Source organism: Phaseolus vulgaris, chromosome 4, assembly GCF_051622355.1.
Source record: "Phaseolus vulgaris cultivar YP4 chromosome 4, ASM5162235v1, whole genome shotgun sequence".
In the NCBI taxonomy this organism is placed as follows: domain Eukaryota; kingdom Viridiplantae; phylum Streptophyta; class Magnoliopsida; order Fabales; family Fabaceae; genus Phaseolus; species Phaseolus vulgaris.
Window position 1 is genome coordinate 33063472 of NC_143501.1, and position 22631 is coordinate 33086102.

The following is a 22631-nucleotide window of genomic DNA, read 5'->3' on the forward strand; positions in this document are numbered from 1 at the left end:
TAACTCCTCAGCTACAGCGTGGTACTATCAAATTCTAAAATAGATGAGATATGGAGTGAGAAATTAAGAGAGAAGATAGGAGGGAGATATGGAAGGAGAAAAAACAAAGAAAGAGAATGGTGCGTGACATTGGAGACAAAGGTTATGCTTCTTTATCTTTTTTTTTATGCTGTTACAGTGAGATTGTTTATAAAAAGAAGAACTAATCTCCAATTTGTTTTTTTTTTATTAACTTTCTCAACACTATTATTTTATAATAATTAGATAAATTATGATATTTTTATATTTATAATAATTACCTGATTGAATAATTAAATATTTTTATTTTAATTCAAATTTAAATAAGATAAGTTAGATAAATATTTTGATATGTAATTTTATACTAATAAGTATTATAATTAATAATTTAAATAAATATTATTGTGAATTGAACATCCATCTTTCTAAGATAAATTATTACAATCGATTTGATATATTTACTGTAGTATGACATAAATTATTATTTTTATAATAGTTGGAATATTTCCAAATGTTGAAATTTATTCATTTGATTTTTATAGATAAAAAATCAAATAAAATATTACTTCTTTATTTTTATTTTATTTTTTTATTATTTATAACGGTAAAATTACTAAATGTTTAACTTACATTTCTAACAAACCTTATACAAAAACATATACTATAAAATGTATTACTAAATTATAATCATATTCCATAAATATTTTTGAAATATATTATTTTACACACTTTTTTTATTATTAAATAACATTATATAAATATTATTCAATTATACTATTTTAAATCACATCTCACCTATAACAAAATGTGTATATAATCAAGAAAAATAAACTAATCCTATTCAACATTATGTCGGCACCACTGCCGCTAATATTACTTTGGGTCAGCTAAGCGACCCCACACATAAAACAAAATTTAAATTAAATTCTAAACTTTATAAAATTCATACTGTCGTCAAACCTACTCAGATTAATTTTTATTCATAACATAAATTTATTGTCCCTGTTTATATTTGTTAGGCTTACACAACATAGTTTTTAATATATTTTTTTTTAATTTTTGTTTGTAACTTCTGTTTGTTTGATTAACACTAGTTTTTTTTTTTATTATTAAAAAATTATTAAATAAAAATAATTTTAAAGATAAAAAATAATTAGTTGTTATATTGACTAAATTAAATAATATTTTAGAGATTAAAATATTATTGATATCTAAATTGGTTTTTATTATTAATCAATAGTTTTTAAATTGGTATTTTTTATATATTTTATAAAAGTTTTCATATTAGGTATCACTATGCAACTTGACATCTTAACTAGGCTAACACCTCAAGTAACAACAATATTTGTCATCACATGAAAAAAGTATTATTAAAAGAAAAAATTAAAAAAATACAAAAATATGGAGAGACTAAACCAAAACTCATATGTTAACAAAAACAATACATAGGTAGACTATACCTATTCATAAAGAATTTTAAGAACATACTAAATGGAAGCCTATTATACTAATGAAATGATTCTCTATGAATAAATCCTAAATTAGTCAACTTATTCGCACACGCATTCCCTTCACGAAAAATATGAGAAACCGTAAATCTGATTTTTCCACAGTAAGTAAGACAAGTATTCCATCGATTACGAAGCATCCAAGCAACCGTTGTCCTAATAATAAACGCAGCACAAATAGGCAGAATTACAATCCAGTCAGACATTAGTAAGTCTCATCTTTTGATCTTCCTCTATCAAGATTTTAATTACCAATTTTAGAATATCAATAATTGATAGTTAAAATTTTGGTAGCTAATTAGATACCAATTTAAAATCTATTTATCAATAATAGAACTAATTTAAATATCAATAATTATTTAGTTTTTAAAATATTATTAAATTTAATCTATACAACTAATTATTTTTAATGTTTAATAAAATTGATTTTTATTTAATTATTTTGGTATATTTATTTTTGTCTCCACTTTCATAGGTTTTGAGATGATGCTATTAGTCTGATGTATATCTTTTAGTTAATTAACGTTATTTTTGTAGTGAGATTGTTTATAAAAAGAATTTGAAAATTGTTTTCTTTTTATTTTCTTATTTGTGATTTTCTCAACAGTATGGTGATATAATAATTAGATAAATTATGATATTTTTATATTTATAATGATTACCTGACTGAATAATAAAATATTTTAATTTTAATTTAAATAAGATAAATATATATATATATATACTATTTCTCTCATACATTGTAATTTTTAGAAAATTGCATTTATCGAAATATATTAGTGTTCTTAAACAATTACGAAAAGTATAATAAATGTTATGGTTGTCTTATATATTTCTTTTGTAACCCTTTAATGGGTTAGAAAATTATGTGTACAATCACATCAAATTTAGAATATGAAACAATTGCATAGACTTTGAAATTACAAGTCTTCCCAAAATTTATATAAAGAAAAATTAAACTTCTGTTTTTCCATGCTTTTGGTAAAATTCCATGATTTTATGTAGACTTTTCTCAATATAGTTTCGTCTTTTTGTTATGCAACTAATATGATTGGAAGAGTGAAAAGGAATTAAGAAGAAAAAAAGGTTTGACATTTGATTTTTTTTTTAAAAGTATCACTAAAATAACATGCAAAAAAAAAAGCCAGTCACAAATATCACTAAACAATCAGTTAAAAACATGAAAAATAATGAGATTTTATAAAAGAAATAGACATAATTTTCTAACTTATCCTTTCGCCATTTAAAGAAATTAAGCAATCACATAAATTAAAGTAAAACAAATGCAAACATTTAAAATTTCAGTATAGGTAGAATTGAAGGAAACTTCATTTCTAGTACTTTTGTAAAAACCGTGTCTGTGCACGTTTTTCTAAACAAACATTTGTTAGTGAAATTTAGAAATACTCTAAGGTGAACCTCATATATAATTTAGTGGAACAATAATATAATATTTTTATGGAAGTTAGAAAATGATAACAAAAATAATAGTGGCATGGAAAAATATATCATATATTTAAATTATATAAATAGAAGAATACAAAATAATACATTTCGTTGAAATATAGGCTAAAGAAATACCCAGAAGTGTGATAAGATATTTATATTTGTATAAAAATAAAAGGGTGTTAGAATATATCTCTACAGTGTGTGGAAGAGTCATTAATGCTTAAACAGTTGTTTCATATTATATCAGCCACTTCATAATAATAATAATGCTTTCTTGTTATCTTTATGCACTTCTCCTTCTTTTCCTTTTCTTCCATCTTGCATCTTCCATTCACCCATTCAACAATACCTCACAAATAAAGTACATTATTGAAAAGGAGAGACACGCACTCCTCCACTTCAAACATGGCCTCATATTCCTTCGACATGCTGTCTACATGGAGGGATACTGACAACAGTCGAGATTGTTGTAAAAAGAAAGACATTCAATTCAATGCGATCATCAAACAGGTCATGTAACCATCCTTAGTCTCCCTGGTCAGCGACCAAAAGTTTGAAAGGTATAATCAATATCACTTCATTGTTTTTCTTGCAAAATATTCAACATTTGGATCTCAACAACAATTATTTTTTAAGGAGTGGCATTCCACAACTCATGGGTGGGCTCACTTACCAATTTAAGATATCTCAATCTCTCATTTTATGGTTTTGGTGGGAGCATTCCTACCCAACTTGGAAGCCTTACACATTTAAGGTATCTCGATCTCAGTTTCAATAAACTTGACGGGAAACTCCCTTATCAACTTACAAATCTGTCACTATTGAGGTATCTTGATCTTGGAAGAAATTCATTTTCTCGAGCACTCCCTTTCCAGGTTGGGAATCTTCCTTTATTGCACACTCTTAGACTTGCTGGCAATTTTGGTGTTAAACCTAAGGATGCAGAATGGTTGTCTAATCTCTCTTACCTAACAAATCTTTCCTTGTATTATTTGCATAATCTTGATTGGTTGCAATTATTTTTCCAAACTTAAGAGAGTTGAGGCTAGTTGATTGTTCTCTTTCATATACCCATATACAATCCCTGTTTTATTCATATTCAAATTTCTCAACTTCTCTTACCATCCTTGATCTTTCTTATAATATGCTTACATCTTCAACATTTCAATTATTGTCAAACTTTAGCCTTAATCTTCAACAACTTTATCTTTCTCATAATAACATTCTTTTGTCATATGCTCTCCACTCAAATCTTCCTTCTCTTGTGGCCCTTGACCTTTCTTATAATAATATGACATCATTGGTCTTTCAAGGTAGTTTCAACTTCAGTTCAAAACTTCAAAATTTTTATTTGGAAAATTGTAGTCTAAGGGACGATAGTTTTCTCATGTCAGCTTTTTCAATCACAAATTCTTCATCTTCTCTCATCTCCCTTGACATCTCCTCAAATTTGTTCAAATCATCATCCATATTTTACTGGCTCTTCAACTCCACTACCAATCTTCGTGCGCTTTACATTAATGATAACGTGTTAGAAGGTCCCATTCTAGATGGATCGGGAAAAGTAATAAACTCTCTTGAAGTTCTTGACCTCTCTGCTAACAAACTGCAAGGCGAAATTCCATATTTCTTTGGAAACATGTGCACATTGCATTTGTTACACCTTTCAAATAACAAGTTGAGTGGAGAAATTTCTAACTTCTTTCAAAATTCTTCATGGTGCAACAGACACGTGTTTCAGAGTTTGGATTTATCTGATAACCAGATTACTGGCATGCTACCTGCAAGTATTGGATTGCTATCTGAATTGGAAGTTTTGTTGTTGGATGAAAATCATTTGGAGGGTGACCTCACCGAATCCCATCTTTCCAATTTTTCCAAATTAAGGTACTTAGCTTTGTCAGAGAACTCTCTGTCTCTAAAAATAGTCCCTAACTGGGTTCCTCCTTTTCAAATAATAAAAATTAAACTAAGATCTTGCAAGTTGGGCCCCATTTTTCCTACTTGGCTCCAGACTCAAAGTCGGTTAAATGAACTTGACATTTCAGATAATGGGCTTAATGGCTCAGTACCAGGATGGTTTTGGAATAACTTGCAAAATATGATAATTTTGAATATGTCTCACAACAATCTCACTGGTGCAATTCCTAGTATATCAGTGAAGCTTCTCAATAGACCGTATATCAATATGAATTCATTGTGAAGCTCGGATACGCCAAAAATCAGGCCGTTTGCGCTTCCGACACGTCGCGACACGAATACACGGCGGGTGCGTGCACGGTGTCGGATGCAGCTGTATGGGCTGGATACGGCCTGCTTCCAGGACACACTGGAGGAGACGCGGTCCACTCCTTAGACAGGTCGGAGGGGACGCGGTTCACTCTAAACCTTTATTTCACATAAAATCTTAACTAACGTCTTAAATAAAACTCTTATTTCAGAAAATCTTAACTAAGATCTCAAATAAATTATAATTAGAACCAGTAACAGAGCATTGGTGAAAAGTAGAAGGCGTAAAGTGGTCAGCATAGGAAGAAGAAGTCAAATCACTTTGAAGGCAAAGTTCCGTCGTTTTTACTACAAGCTTCACAGTTGAGGCTTTCTAACAACAAATTTTCAGACTTGTTTTCATTCATATGTGACCAAAGAACCTCTCCAATGGTCATTTTAGATTTATCAAATAATCAATTGAAGGGACACCTTCCAGATTGTTGGAAATTTGTAGATCGGTTACTGTGTCTTGATTTAAGCAACAATAAATTGTCGGGGAGGATTCCTGTGTCCATGGGCAGTCTTATTCAATTGGAAGCCTTGGTCTTACGAAACAATAACCTAACGGGTGAATTAGCTTCCACTTTAAAGAATTGCAGCAATTTATTTATGTTGGATGTGGGTGAAAATATGTTGTCCGGTCCAATATCATCATGGATAGGAGAAATCATGCAGCAGTTGATAATCTTGATCATGCGAGAGAATCACTTTTCTGGAAGTCTTCCTATTCAACTTTGTTATTTGAAGCATGTTCAATTCGTGGATCTTTCGAGAAATATGTTATCAAAAGGTATAAGAAAATGATATGTAAGAAAAATATATATTTCTTATTCTCTTGTGTGTATTTACATCACTCAATGTATAGCAAATATATACAAGTGTATGGAGACTTTCTCTCTCCAAATTACAACCTAATCATGATTCTATAATTATTAAATTAATTACATAATATTGTGTACAATATCACATAATATTGCATAATATCATACAATAATTTCATACAATAATTGTGTATAATTTGATAATTATTATTTCCTTAATATTCTCCCTGAAGTTGGTAGGTGAAGATCATGAACCCCAAACTTGTGTCGCAGCGTCAAAAACTGTTCCTTGCCGAGTGCCTTCGTAAAAATATCTGCGAGTTGATACTGGGTCGGTACATATGAAGGACTGATTATCCCAACTTGTAATTTTTCTCGCACAATATGACAGTCTATCTTAATGTGTTTTGTGCGTTCATGAAATACTGGGTTTGCTGCTATATGTAATGCTGCTTGATTGTCACAGAAAAGTTGAGTTGGCAAGTTACATAACACCTTTAAATCCTGCAACAGATATCGCAACCAAACTATCTCCAAACAAGTATTGGCCATCGCGCGGTATTCTGCTTCCGCGGAGGATCTTGATACGTTTGTTTGTTTTTTTTTTTTATTTCCATAAAATAATAGAGGGACCAAGAAAAATACAATACCCAGATACTGATCTCCGAGTTGTCTGACAACCTCCCCAGTCTGAGTCGCAATAAGCTGTCAATGTCAAATTGTTCTCAGCGGGCAATAACAATCCTTGTCCCGGTGATCCTTTTATGTACTTTAGGACTCGAATTGCAGCATCCCAATGAGGTTTCCGTGGAGCCTGTATATATTGACTTAGGGTCCAAACAGAAAATACTATATCAGGCCGAGTAACCGTGAGGTATATCATTCGTCCCACAAGTCGCCTGTATTTGACTGGATCCTTTAACAACTCTCCACCGTCTGGTGTGAGTTTTAAGTTTTGCTCCATTGGAAATTTGTCTGGACGAGCACCTGTGAGTCCCGTATCCTGCAAAATATCAAGTGCATATTTTCTTTGTGACATGTAAATTCCAGCTTTGGAACGGGAAAATTCGATCCCTCGAAAATATTTTAAGTCTCGAAGATCTTTAATGCGAAATTGTTGTAAAAGACAGTCTTTAACACGCTGAATTTCTGTCAAATCATTTCCTGTCAAGAGAATATCATCCACATAAATTAAAAGAGCAGTAAATGATGAGTTATTCTGTCTTGTGAATAGAGAGTAGTCTGTCTTGGACTGTTGAAATCCTGCAGATTTAATCACATGAGAAAATGTTGAAAACCATGTCCGGGATGCCTGTTTAAGACTATAAAGGGATTTGTTGAGTCGACATACAATGTTCTCCCCTGTCGATGATGCCCAGGTGGCAAGTTCATGTAAATAATTTCATGCAATGTGCCATGTAAGAAGGCATTTTGCACATCCAGCTGGTGAGTAAACCAATTTCTAGCTGCTGCAATGGTGAGGAGACACCTCAAAGTTGTTAATTTTGCTGTTGGTGAAAAAGTTTCAGAATAGTCAACACCTTCAATCTGAGTATACCCCTTTGCGACAAGGCGCGCCTTATATCTATCGACGCTACCATCTGAGTTGTACTTTATTTTATAGACCCATTTGCATCCGATGGGTTTCTGCCCAGTGGGTAATGGTGTCAAGGTCCACGTTTGATTTAGCTGCAAGGCGGAAAGCTCTTCGTCCATTGCTTTTTGCCAATTTGGATCAAGGATAGCTTGAGCATAAGTGTGAGATTCTTTGGTGGCTGTGATATTAGCAAGATATGCACTATGTGTAGAAGAAAATCATGAATTAGAAACAAAATGATGCATAGGATACCTAGTTCCATTCGGTCGATCTTGGGCAGTGGTTGAATGATTGGCTTGGGATCCCGTTACGTAGTCTTGAAGCCAGGAAGGTGGGGTTGATGTGCGACTTGATCTTCGAACAGGAAGGTTGGCTGGAGAAGGTTCGGTAATAGGTGTTGGAGAAGGTTCAGTAATGGGTGCAGGACTTCCTGGCGTGTGAGAAGAGGGTTGATCTGCTGAAGGTTCACTAGGAGAAGATGGTGGATCAAAGGAATGTTGGACAGGAGTGGGTAAGTCAATGTCAATGGCGGGCAAAATATCTGGTAATGGATGCGAGGATTGCGTCTAAGAGTGTTGACAGAATGGGAAAACACTTTCATGGAAGGTGACATCCCGACTTGTAAAAAAAGTACCTGTATCTATATCAAATAATTTGTATGCTTTTTGACTGTGAGGATTGTTGGGTCTATTAGTGTCTAAGTTCAAGAGGGGAGGGGTGAATTGAGCTTATAAAAATTTTCGCAAGAACACACAATTTTTCAGTATTCCAGAGGCAAAAAGAACAGATTGTTTTTACATGAAACAGATTGATTCTTCAGAGCAGTATTGGCACAATTTGAATTTTGCTCACAGTAAAATTGTGATCAACAGAGAATTAGAACAGAACCAAATCAGTTTAATATTCTTGGCTAAAGAGTCATATTGGGCCTTTTTCTTCTCAGTTTCACTCCATTCAGACCAAGGATTCTTTATTGTTTCATCTTTGACAACCTGCATAGGTATAAAAGGTCCACTGACCACTGCATCCCAGATTCCCATGTCAATAGATTCCATAAAGATCTTCATCCTGATTTTCCAAAAAGCATAGTTAACACCACCAAACATAGGAGGTCTATTAATAGATGCACCTTCAGCAAAAGGCATTTTAAACTCAGACATCATACACACACTTGAGCAAAATACAAGCCCTAGCTCTTGATACCAATTGTTGGGTCTATTAGTGTCTAAGTTCAAGAGGGGAGGGGTGAATTGAGCTTATAAAAATTTTCGCAAGAACACACAATTTTTCAGTATTCCATAGGAAAAAAGAGCAGATTGTTTTTACATGAAACAGATTGATTCTTCAGAGCAGTATTGGCACAATTTGAATTTTGCTCACTGTAAAATTGTGATCAACAGAGAATTAGAACAGAACCAGATCAGTTTAATATTGTGAGGATGAAAGATATAGCTATGCTTAGAGATCAATCAAAATTACACAACACAAGATTTCAAGAAGTATGATCCTTTCTCAGGTTTTAATGAATGGTCAGTTTGTTCACAATTCACTTAAGCCATTATATGCAGCAACCTTGTTTATGATCAGAAAACTTTAACAAGACAGGAAGAACAGTTTTCACTTAACCCAGAATTAACAGATTCAATTTAAAAAGAACAGATTTAGTTCTTGACAAAATTAAGCAAAAAACCAGAAAAGAGTGCAGGGATGAGAATGCAAGATACACACGTTTTTATACTGGTTCACTCATACAGAGCTACATCCAGTCTCACCTTACCCCAAGGTGGAATTCACTAAAAACAGTGCCAATCACTTACAAACACAGCAGTTCTTGAACACTACAAGAACAACACACACAATGCTGAAAAACCCTATTTCAACACACCTTGCACTCCAAGAAACCCTATCAAGGAGTGACTAACACTTACACCTTTACAAAATAGAATAAAGGAAAAATTACACCTGAAAAGAAGATGCAAGAACTCAAAACCAGTAGTTCAATTTGCTGCAGAACTGCACCAGCACCTTCACCAAGCTCAAAGGTTTCCTAGAACAAGCACACTTGAAAATCTCTTTGGAAAACCTTTCAAAAACTCTTTCAATCCTTCTTCTCACATGGAAGTTGTTTGATCTCTGTCAAAAGCGTAATTCCTCAGCACTTATTCATGTGAGAGAGACATTGTTTATATAGAAAACAGTTTCTAACTTCTTTTCAAAAAACAGTTGAAAAGCAGTTAAGAAAACAACAGATTCATTTTTGAACTTAACAGATTTATTTTGTGAAAACTGCCAACTCAGCTTAACAGAAATAACTGTCTGAGTGGTACCTTTGGAGCTCTAACTAACTTGTGAAAAACCTTTCAACTCACCAAGGAATAAACCTGTTCTTTCTCAGTGAAACAGATTAAAGTATAACGCACAGGCCAGCTCAGCTTAATTGAAATAACGAACTGAGCTTTCCCTTGGTGTCTTAACAGAAATTTAGAAAAGCCTTTTAACAGAGAAGAAATAAACAGATTCTTTCTCCATAAAACAGATTTATTTGTGTACTGTTTTAAAACTGTTAAAACCATTTTAAAAAGCTTTTCAAAACTATTTAACAAAAGCCTTTTTAACAGGGAAGAAATAAACAGATTCTTTCTCCATAAAACAGATTTATTTGTGTACTGTTTTAAAACTGTTAAAAACATTTTAAAAGGCTTTTCAAAAACCATTTAACCACATCATGTGCTTGATCTAGACTTGGTTAGGCATCTAGGATAGGTTACACAGCAAAAGGCAATCATACACACTTACAAGCCTAATACCAAATGAATCTAAAAACCTATTACAATCTTCAAAGCACTCAAGCCATTTTCTTCATCAAACACACATCAAGCCTTGGTGGGGAAGAAGCTTCCTCCAGCTTCAACAATCTCCCCCTGTTTGATGGAGACAAATTCCCTTTGCTTTGCACAGCTTTGAAGAAAGATCAAGACCAAATCTGTACAGAACCATATACACAGAAAACAGGTGTTAAAGCAGAACAACAGATTTAGAAATGATATACCTGCAGATTTAACATCTGAATTATATCAGCAGTCACTGTGAATATCATCTGCAGAATCTGTACCAGGCTATTCTTAGGCTGTTCTGTACTAGGCTATTCTTCTCCCCCTTTGGATTCATCAAACAGAATGGGAGCACAAAATATCACAGAAAAAATAATAGCCATACATAACAGTTCAAATAAAACCAATAAACCATAGAGGTTCATTATAAACCACAAAACAACTAAATCCTTCAAACTGTACAGATTAATTTCAAATTGCTCAACAACATATAAAAGATAAAGACTTAGAAATAGGATCACTTGTTGTTGTAATAAAGCTCAGCTAGCTGCACTTGAACTCCTTCAAGTTGGTCATCCAAGTGTTGAAACCTAGCGTAGGTCATTTCATAGTGTGCTTTCTGCTCATATGTGAGTGTGTCCAGCCTGCTTAGCACTTGTCTTTCAAACATAGACAGAGGTTCACCTCTGTATTCAGGTGCCTCATATGCAACCATTGCATTTTGGCTTGTAGCAGCAATATCCTCATGTCCAGCAGAGTGTACTGGTGATGCATCCATGTTCTGAACTCCATCAGCATTTTCTTCTTCATTTTCTGGATCAGCAGCTTCATTTTCAGCTCTGTTTGCAGCATTCCTTCTGAATATCCAGCTATCATCTTCCTTTTGAAATCCCATCTTGAGGAGAGTGGAGTTGTCTATCTCACTTGCTGCCTTAATTGTGTCATTTCTTTCATTTGTAGTGTCAACTTCAAAGTAATCAATTAGCTTTGACACAAAAATTGCATATGGAAAGCGATAGTCTGGTAACCTTGTGGATTTGAGCATATGCTCCACCATAGTACTTACCCAATTTACCTTGAGTTGATTCATGATGCAGTATAGCAAAATCAAGTCCTCTTCATGGAGAGTTGCATGATTACTTCCTCTTGGAGTAAGCTGCCAAGCAATGATGTAGGCAAGGAGTCTTGGAATGATTGTGAGATTTCCAGCATGAAATCTAGCCACTGGTTCAGCAGGATTCCTCACACAACTTCTGTAAAACTGCATCTTGTTGAATCCCTGGATTCCAGCAGTGTTCCCTTTGCTTACCTTCATTCCAGAATATTTGATTCCTCCCACATTGCTCCATATTTCCCTTGTAATCTTTAGCTTCACACCTTTCACATGGGAGACCAGATTTTTGCCATCTTGAACCAAGTTGCTGTAGAAAACTTTCACCAAATCTGGATATACATTTCCAGTCATCTCTAGAAAGTTCTTCAGCTTTTGATGCTTGAGCAAGGTTTTTGCTTCAGTCAGATTTTCTTCTCTCAGCCAGGAAAATTCCAGCACTTTGGGTGCATTGACTTGCTTCCTGCTTGTCTCATGAATGTATCTTGTCATTGCTTCAGAATCTCCAGCAAATCATTTCTCCAGAATGCCTTGGTTGCTGCTGGATTGCTCCTTGGATTTCTTCCTTCTGTGTGATGAGGATGCCATGCTCAATCTGTTTTTTTCCTGCACCAGTTTATTAACATACAATTCTAGAAGAAAAAACAGCACAAATCATCACTCAGAACAGAAACGAAACCTGTGGTGAAGCAAGTGTGAACCTGGACAGCTTATAGCACAAATGAGAAAGTATGAGAGAGAACTGATTTGAGCAAGGTTTATATAGAGCTTAAATCAGATTTTAGAAATCACCAATTGTAAAAGAAAATCAATTAAATCAGATTTCAGCAATTATGGATTGAAAATAAAATCAATTTGATATGCTTCAGATTTTATTCCTGTGGTGTAGCAGATTCAGGTATTGATTTGCACAAGAATATATTGGAACCAGATTTCAATTTGATAAATCAAATCTGTTGCACTTACACACAATCCAATCAGTTGGGATACCCACAAACTAATTGGCATAGGCCTGCTGGTTAATAACCGTAAAAGCAGTCAACAATAAAGTGAGAGAGAGAAAAATAAATCTTTCTCTTTCCTAGTCACAGTTGTGATTTCTGAAACAGGGAACGAAACATGTTAAAACATAAAACAACAGATTGAAATTTTCACTGCAGAGGACAATTCAAGCTAATTATACCCAATTCATTTAAAAGAAAGTGAAACCTGTCTTTAGCAAGTGGTTTAGTGAATAAATCAGCTAATTGAAATTCAGTACCAATGAATTGTATATCACATGTTCCATTAGCTATATGTTCTCTTAAAAAGTGATGTCTAATTTCAATATGTTTAGTTCTAGAATGCATGACAGGATTCTTAGACAAATTTATGGCACTTGTATTATCACACTTTATAGGTATGTTATTTAACAGAATACCAAAATCACTTAGCTGCTGCCTTAGCCATAAGGTTTGAGCACAACAACTTCCAGCAGCTATGTATTCTGCTTCTGCTGTGGAGAGAGCAACACAAGCTTGCTTCTTGCAATGCCAAGAGATTAGACTTGATCCAAGCATGTGACAAGTCCCACTTGTGCTCTTCCTATCAACTTTGCAACCTGCAAAATCAGAATCTGAAAAACCAATCAAATTCAGAGATACCTTGTTAGGATACCACAATCCAACATCCTTAGATCCTTGCAAATATTTCAGAATTCTCTTTGCTGCATTGTAGTGTGATTCCCTTGGATCAGATTGATATCTAGCACATAGACATACAGCAAACATAATGTCAGGCCTGCTGGCAGTTAGATATAATAAGGAACCAATTAAACCCCTATATTTCGTTTGATCCACTGATTTTCCTGCAGAATCTTGATCCAGCTGACAACTTGTTGAAATAGGAGTGCTGATTGCTTTGCATTGGTTCATATCAAACTTCTTGAGCAGTTCCTTGCAGTATTTTTCTTGGCTTATGAAAATCCCATCCTTGAGTTGCTTGACTTGTAGACCAAGGAAGAAATTCATTTCTCCTAACATTGACATCTCAAACTCACTTTTCATGGTTTTCACAAAGTCTTCACACATCTCTTCATTTGTGGATCCAAAGATAATATCATCTACATAGACTTGCACAAGTATGACATCTTCACTTTTCTTCTTTAGAAAGAGAGTTTTATCTGAGTTGCCACGGCTATAACCTTGAGACAGCAGAAATTCACTTAGCCTTTCATACCATTGCCTAGGTGCTTGCTTTAATCCATATAAGGCTTTCTTAAGCATGAACACATGTTCTGGATTCTTGTGATCTTCAAACCCTGGAGGCTGAGATACAAACACCTCTTCATTGATGTAGCCATTTAGAAATGCACTCTTGACATCCATTTGAAATAGCTTGAAACCTTGTATGCTGGAAAATGCTAGAAGAAGTCTGACAGCTTCAAGACGTGCTACTGGTGCATAGGTTTCATCAAAATCAATACCTTCTTCTTGGTTATACCCTATAGCAACCAGTCTTGCTTTATTTCTAGTGATAGCTCCATGTTCATCCATCTTGTTCCTGTACACCCACTTGGTTCCTATGATGTTCATCTCATGCTTCCTTGGAACCAAGGTCCACACTTCATTGTATTTAAACTGGTTCAGCTCTTCCTGCATTGCTGTTATCCAATTGCTATCTTGCAGTGCTTCTTCCAGGCTTTTAGGTTCAATCTGTGACACAAAAGCTACTGTTCTGCAGAAGTTATTAAGTGAATTCCTTGTTGAGACTCCTTTCTCAATTTTACCAATTACATTGTCAAGAGTGAGATCCCTTGGAGTCTTCCATTCTTTAGGCAGTCCTGCATTCACAGTAGATTCTTTGACAGAATTTGGATTAGTAGCATCAAGCTCACTAGATTGATTCTGTTGCATAATTGTTCTTAAATCATCCATACCAGGTTCATCCACAACAGATTTGGGCACAGAAAAATCTGTTTCATCAAACACAACATGTATAGATTCTTCAACAACAAGCAATCTTTTGTTATATACTCTATAAGCATGACCATTTATAGCATAACCAATATGTATTACTTCATCTGATTTAGGATCAAACTTCCCCAAATTATCTTTACCATTATTTAAAACAAAGCATTTGCAGCCAAACACCCTAAGATGACTAATGCTAGGCTTCCTACCTTTATACAATTCATAGGGAGTTTTCTTAAGAATTGGTCTAATCAATGTTCTGTTAAGCACATAAGAAGCAATATATACAGCATCAGTCCAAAAATATTTAGGTAAACCAGATTCATTTAGCATAGTCCTAGCTAACTCTTCTAGTGATCTATTCTTTCTTTCAACAACACCATTTTGTTGGGGTGTCCTAGGAGCAGAATAACTATGTATGATCCCATATTTTTCACAATATTTATCAAACTTTGCATTTTGAAATTCTCCCCCATGATCACTACGAATCTGTTTTATCCTATTTTCATTCTCATTATGCAGAACCTTTGCAAGTTTCTTAAAGGCTTTATATGCATCATTTTTAGAAGCAAGAAACAAAGTCCATGTATATCTTTAAAAGTCATCAACAATCACCAAAGCATAGTAATTTCCAGCTAAGCTAGCAGTCCTAGATGGTCCAAACAAGTCCATATGCAAAACATCCAAAGCTTTATTTGAAGAAACCATATCTTTTGATTTAAAAGAAGTTCTAATCTGTTTTCCCTTTACACAGGCATCACAAAATCTGTTATTTTGAAACTTTATGTTTGGTAAACCAGAAACAAGTTCCTTAGATTTTAGCTTATTCAAGTGATTTGTGTGAATGTGAGCTAGTCTCCTATGCCACAGCCATGACTCATCATTTTTAGATAGCAAACACTCATTTTCAGAACAGCTCTTTATAATGTCTAGGAGATAAATGTTGTTTACCCTTTTTCCAGTGAACAGCACCTTACCAGAATTTTCATTTGAAATTGTACAAGTATTTGCTTCGAAATTGACCTTGTATCCCTTGTCACACAGCTGGCTAATGCTTAGAAGACTATGTTTTAGCCCTTCAACATATAGGACATTCTCAATTGTAGTTGAGTCTTTAGTACCAACATCTCCTCTTCCAAGAATTTTTCCTCTATTGTTATCTCCATATGTGACATGCCCTTCAGCTTTGAGTTTCAGATTTATGAACTGAGTCACATCACCAGTCATGTGCTTTGAGCAGCCACTGTCTAGATACCACTGGTTTCTCCTGCTGTTTTTCTGCAACAAAATAGATTTAGCACATATGGTACCCTTTTAGTCTAGGGTCCAGCATGATTAACACCTTTCCTTAGGAAGCCATTTGGCTAAACCTTTAGGAACAAGATATTTCCTAGCCTTACATGTTCTAGATACATGACCAGATTTCATACAATAAAAACATGTTGCAGTATGCATTGTTTTTGAATTACTAAAAGAGGAAAAACCTGTTTTGGAAGGAACAAAGAAACTGGACAGCTTTTTCACATTACCTTTCATTTCAGGATTAAATCCTAAACCATTTTTATTGAAAACAGCATTCTGTGAACCTAATAATGTTTCAAGATTTTCTCTTCCCTTAGTGAAATTTGAAAGTGTTTTCAACAAATACTCAACCTGTTTTTCCAGCTTTTTGCAATTATCACAAGTTTTAATTGATGCATGCAAACATGTCAATTCAAGACTAATTAATTCAGTTTTAGCTTTGTGCAGTTCTTCTTCAAGAGTTTTGACCTTTGGTTCAAGTACCTTATTTACTTTATTCAATCATGTGAGCCAACCTGTTTGCTTCATCATGAGTTTCCTTAAAGGCTAATAACAATTGATCATAGTTTTCAGAATCAGTGGAGAAATTACTTACTGAGTCAGAGTTGGATCCCTCATCATTCACCATGAAGCAAAGATTTGCTTTTTCACTTTCAGTTGAAGAATCACTAGATGAGGATACATCATTTTCTTCCCATGAGATATATGCTCTTCTACCTTTGCCTTTGTCACTCCTCTTGCTTGCTGATTTTTCTTTACTTTGAATGCTTGGACAGTCAGCTTTCATATGACCTGGTTTACCACATCCAAAGCACGTGTAATTGGAAGAATTTGAATCAGTAGGTTGTTTGGAATACCTCTTTCTCTGCTGAGTTCTGGATCACCTTCTTCCTCACTTGTATCATGTTCTATGGTAGTTTTCAGAGCAATTCCTTTGGCCTTCTTTTCCACTGTTTCTTGTTCTTTCAATCTTTTCAGCTCAATTTCATGTTCTATCAGCTTTCCAAAAAGTGCAGCAGTGGAAATCTTGGATAAATCTTTGGATTCTGAGATTGCTGTTACCTTAGGCTGCCAGCTCCTATCAAGACATTTTAATACCTTTATGTTGAGCTCTTCCTTATCAAAGACTTTACCAAGGCCAATGAGGTGATTTACAATATGTGTAAATCGTTTCTGCACATCTACAATACTTTCTTCAGATTGCATTCTGAATAGCTCATACTCCTGAATTAGTGAGTGCTTCCTTGCCCGTTTCACATCATCAGTTCCTTCATGAGTCACCTCTAGTACATCCCACATCTCCTTTGCTGAGTTACATTGAGAGACTCTAAAGAACTCATCCATATTCAGTGCAGATGTGATGATATTCTTGGCTAAAGAGTCATATTGGGCCTTTTTCTTCTCAGTTTCACTCCATTCAGACCAAGGATTCTTTATTGTTTCATCTTTGACAACCTGCATAGGTATAAAAGGTCCACTGACCACTGCATCCCAGATTCCCATGTCAATAGATTCCATAAAGATCTTCATCCTGATTTTCCAAAAAGCATAGTTAACACCACCAAACATAGGAGGTCTATTAATAGATGCACCTTCAGCAAAAGGCATTTTAAACTCAGACATCATACACACACTTGAGCAAAATACAAGCCCTAGCTCTTGATACCAATTGTTGGGTCTATTAGTGTCTAAGTTCAAGAGGGGAGGGGTGAATTGAGCTTATAAAAATTTTCGCAAGAACACACAATTTTTCAGTATTCCATAGGCAAAAAGAGCAGATTGTTTTTACATGAAACAGATTGATTCTTCAGAGCAGTATTGGCACAATTTGAATTTTGCTCACTGTAAAATTGTGATCAACAGAGAATTAGAACAGAACCAGATCAGTTTAATATTGTGAGGATGAAAGATATAGCTATGCTTAGAGATCAATCAAAATTACACAACACAAGATTTCAAGAAGTATGATCCTTTCTCAGGTTTTAATGAATGGTCAGTTTGTTCACAATTCACTTAAGCCATTATATGCAGCAACCTTGTTTATGATCAGAAAACTTTAACAAGACAGGAAGAACAGTTTTCACTTAACCCAGAATTAACAGATTCAATTTAAAAAGAACAGATTTAGTTCTTGACAGAATTAAGCAAAAAACCAGAAAAGAGTGCAGGGATGAGAATGCAAGATACACACGTTTTTATACTGGTTCACTCATACAGAGCTACATCCAGTCTCACCTTACCCCAAGGTGGAATTCACTAAAAACAGTGTCAATCACTTACAAACACAGCAGTTCTTGAACACTACAAGAACAACACACACAATGCTGAAAAACCCTATTTCAACACACCTTGCACTCCAAGAAACCCTATCAAGGAGTGACTAACACTTACACCTTTACAAAACAGAATAAAGGAAAAATTACACCTGAAAAGAAGATGCAAGAACTCAAAACCAGTAGTTCAATTTGCTGCAGAACTGCACCAGCACCTTCACCAAGCTCAAAGGTTTCCTAGAACAAGCACACTTGAAAATCTCTTTGGAAAACCTTTCAAAAACTCTTTCAATCCTTCTTCTCACATGGAAGTTGTTTGATCTCTGTCAAAAGCGTAATTCCTCAGCACTTATTCATGTGAGAGAGACATTGTTTATATAGAAAACAGTTTCTAACTTCTTTTCAAAAAACAGTTGAAAAGCAGTTAAGAAAACAACAGATTCATTTTTGAACTTAACAGATTTATTTTGTGAAAACTGCCAACTCAGCTTAACAGAAATAACTGTCTGAGTGGTACCTTTGGAGCTCTAACTAACTTGTGAAAAACCTTTCAACTCACCAAGGAATAAACCTGTTCTTTCTCAGTGAAACAGATTAAAGTATAACGCACAGGCCAGCTCAGCTTAATTGAAATAACGAACTGAGCTTTCCCTTGGTGTCTTAACAGAAATTTAGAAAAGCCTTTTAACAGAGAAGAAATAAACAGATTCTTTCTCCATAAAACAGATTTATTTGTGTACTGTTTTAAAACTGTTAAAACCATTTTAAAAAGCTTTTCAAAACTATTTAACGAAAGCCTTTTTAACAGAGAAGAAATAAACAGATTCTTTCTCCATAAAACAGATTTATTTGTGTACTGTTTTAAAACTGTTAAAAACATTTTAAAAGGCTTTTCAAAAACCATTTAACCACATCATGTGCTTGATCTAGACTTGGTTAGGCATCTAGGATAGGTTACACAGCAAAAGGCAATCATACACACTTACAAGCCTAATACCAAATGAATCTAAAAACCTATTACAATCTTCAAAGCACTCAAGCCATTTTCTTCATCAAACACACATCAAGCCTTGGTGGGGAAGAAGCTTCCTCCAGCTTCAACAATAACCAATGAAAATGCATTTTCGGGCGCGCGGATCAAATATTTGCTTAGGTGAAACAACCGTTGCGTAACACAGGCAACCAAAAGTTTTTAGGTGAGAAAGTGAAGGTGGTTGATTATATAGTAGCTCAAAAGGTGATTTATTTTTTAGTAAAGGTGATGGCAAGCGATTAATGATATATGTGGCGGTTAAAACGCATTCTCCTCAAAATTCTAATGGTAAATTGGACTGAAATAGGAGGGCTCGTGCTGTGTTTAAAACGTGTCTATGTTTGCGTTCTACTACTCCATTTTGTTTAGGAGTGTAGACGCAAGTGCGTTGACATTCAATACTCTTTTTGAGAAAAAAATCATACATTGAAATAAATTCCAATCCTTTGTCAACGCGGATGGTTTTAATAGATGTCTGAAATTGATTTTTGCAAATGTAATGAATGACTCTAAGAGATGTTGGGTTTCAGATTTGTGATTCATAAGAAATAGCCAAGTACATCTAGTATAGTCATCGACTATAGTGAGAAAAAAACGTTTTCCAAAATGAGTTGGGGTTTTATGAGGACCCCAAATATCACAATGCAATAAATTGAATGGAGAATGAGATTTTATTATGCTTAAAGGAAAAGGTAGCCTTGTCTGTTTGGCTTTGGGACAAACACTACAATTATTATGAATGGAAATGAGATTTTTATTGATAGGTAGTAATGAAGATGCAAGTTGTAGACGCGCCGGAGAAGGATGTCCGAGGCGTTTGTGCCATAAATCAGGGTCGGTCGAAATTTGAGATGCATGGGCTTGGTTTGGAAGAGGGGACATGTAGTATAAGCCTGCATATTGTTTACCCGAGCCAATCATCCTCCCTGTTGCCAAGTCCTGCAAGATGCAACCATGTGGAAAAAGAACGACACAACAATTTAGTGCACTGGTTATCTTACTAACAGACATGAGATTTAAATTAAAAGAAGGAACACAAAGAACATCTTTGAGAGTGATATTGACATTGAATTTAATTGTGCCTGTAAATGAGATGGCCGCAGTTGAGCCTGTGGGCAGATTAACATTTGAAATAAATGATGATGAAGTGTGTGTGAAAAATTGTGAATCAAATGCAATGTGATCGGTTGCTCCGCTATCCAAAATCCATGGTTTTGTAAAAGCAGAATTAATAGACGAGTTATGAGCAAATAGACCTGCAGCATTTATAAACGCTTCACTTTTACCATTATTGTTGAGCGAGTAAACAACCTTTGCCAATTGATGAATTTGCTCGGCAGTGAACCTTTGTATATCAGACTCATTGCTGTCATGTGGTAATGAAGAGGAATCTACCGTGTTTGTTGCTGATGAATGAGAGCTTTTGGGGTTATTTTTGATTCGCTGTTGCTGGCCATGGCGCCCATTGGAGTTCCACGTCCCATTTTTTATGCGACACCTATCTTCCGTGTGTCCTCTTTTATCATAGTATGTGCAATGAAATTTCAAAGTATGACATTCATCTATGGTATGACCTGGTTTGTTACAGTGTTCACAGGTCTTACCTTTTGATTGCTTCCAATTGGCAGATCGACCCGGTACTAATGCCACGATTGAAAAATTCTCGCCAGGATCCGAATTCATCTGTTGTTGTGTCTCTTCTTGCACAATCAGTGAGTATGCTTGTCGGAAATTTGGTAGAGGATTCATGATGAGAATATTGGACCTGATTGTTTTGAACAAATCATTCAACCCCATGAGGAATTGCATCAGTTTATCTTCTTCCTTCTCGATCTGGTGCTCCTTTGTCTGATTACAAACTATGGGTGAACGATATAGCTCGAGTTCATCCCACAACGCTTTGAGTTTGATGTAGTATGAAGCCACTGTCATCGTACCTTGGGACATGGTTGCTATTGCCTTCTGAATTTGAAAAATGGCTGGCGCATTCTTCTGTCCAAACTGGTCGCGGAGATCTTTCCAAACTTGATGGGCGGTCTTCGCATGAATTACCCCTGCGGCTATCTCTGCCTCGATGGAGTGACTTAACCATGAAAGAATCATGGAATTACATTGATTTCACAATTCGAATTGGGATGGGTCTTTTTCTTGTGACGGCATTTCTATGGTACTGTCAACAAATCCCAGTTTCTTCTTCGCCGTGAGTGCATGTACCATTGTTGTCTTCCAGGATTGATAATTGGCGCCGTTCAATTTGGTCGACACCAACATGTGTCCTGGTTGGTCTGAATGATGAACATAGTAGGGATTGGTTGGATCCATGGCAGCCGACTTGGCGGCGTTACTAGTGTCTTCTTTGTTAGACATAATCTCTTATTTAGGGGATAAAAATGGAGAGGCTGTCAGAGCACCAAGATCGGTGCTCTGATACCATATAAGAAAATGATATATAAGAAAAAGATATATTTCTTATTCTCTTGTGTGTATTTACATCACTCAATGTATAGCAAATATATACAAGTGTATGGAGACTTTCTCTCTCCAAATTACAACCTAATCATGATTCTATAATTATTAAATTAATTACATAATATTGTGTACAATATCGCATAATATTACATAATATCATACAATAATTATATACAATAATTGTGTATAATTTGATAATTATTATTTTCTTAATAAAAGGAATTCCATCATTCTGTAATGCAATGTGTGAAAAGAGCATCAACACAAGTGACACTCGAAATCGTATATACCGGATGCATAGCACTAATTTTGAAAGTTATGGCAGTTATTATATCGGAAATTACACCCTTAACATAAGCTTGATGTGGAAAGGTGTGGAACAGGGGTTCGAGAATCCAGAGTTGAAGCTTAAGAGCATTGATCTTTCAAGTAATAAGTTGACAGGTGAAATACCAAAAGACATTGGATATTTGGTTGGGTTAGTTTCCTTGAATTTATCCAAAATAATCTGAGAGGAGAAATTCCTTCTGAGATTGGGAATTTAAGATCACTAGACTTCCTTGACTTGTCAAGAAATAATTTGACTGGACAAATTCCTTCTTCTCTTTCTCAAATTGACGGTATGGGAAAACTAGACTTGTCACACAACTCTCTTTCAGGAAGAATCCCATCAGGAAGACATTTTGAGACCTTTGATAGCTCTAGTTTTGAAGGAAACAATGATCTTTGTGGAGAGCAAGTAAACAGAAGTTGTCTAGGAGATGGAGATGAAAGAAGAGAGGTTGGAGATGGTGAAGCAATGAATGGTGATGAAGATAGTGATTGGTATGAGGCATTGTACATGGGCATTGGGATAGGATACTTTACTGGATTTTGGGGCTTATTAGGGCCAATACTACTTTCACCTTCTCGGAGAAATGCTTATCTCAGCTTCCTAAACAGATTTACAGACCGCATATATGAACAATGTGGCAAGTATTGTCGATTGCATGAATGA

The 22631-nt window shown here is 34.9% G+C and overlaps 1 pseudogene; it reads left to right on the forward strand.

Moving 5' to 3' along the window:
* The first annotated feature begins 3241 nt into the window (after positions 1-3241).
* On the forward strand, positions 3242-22631 carry LOC137838642 (receptor-like protein EIX2; annotated as a pseudogene).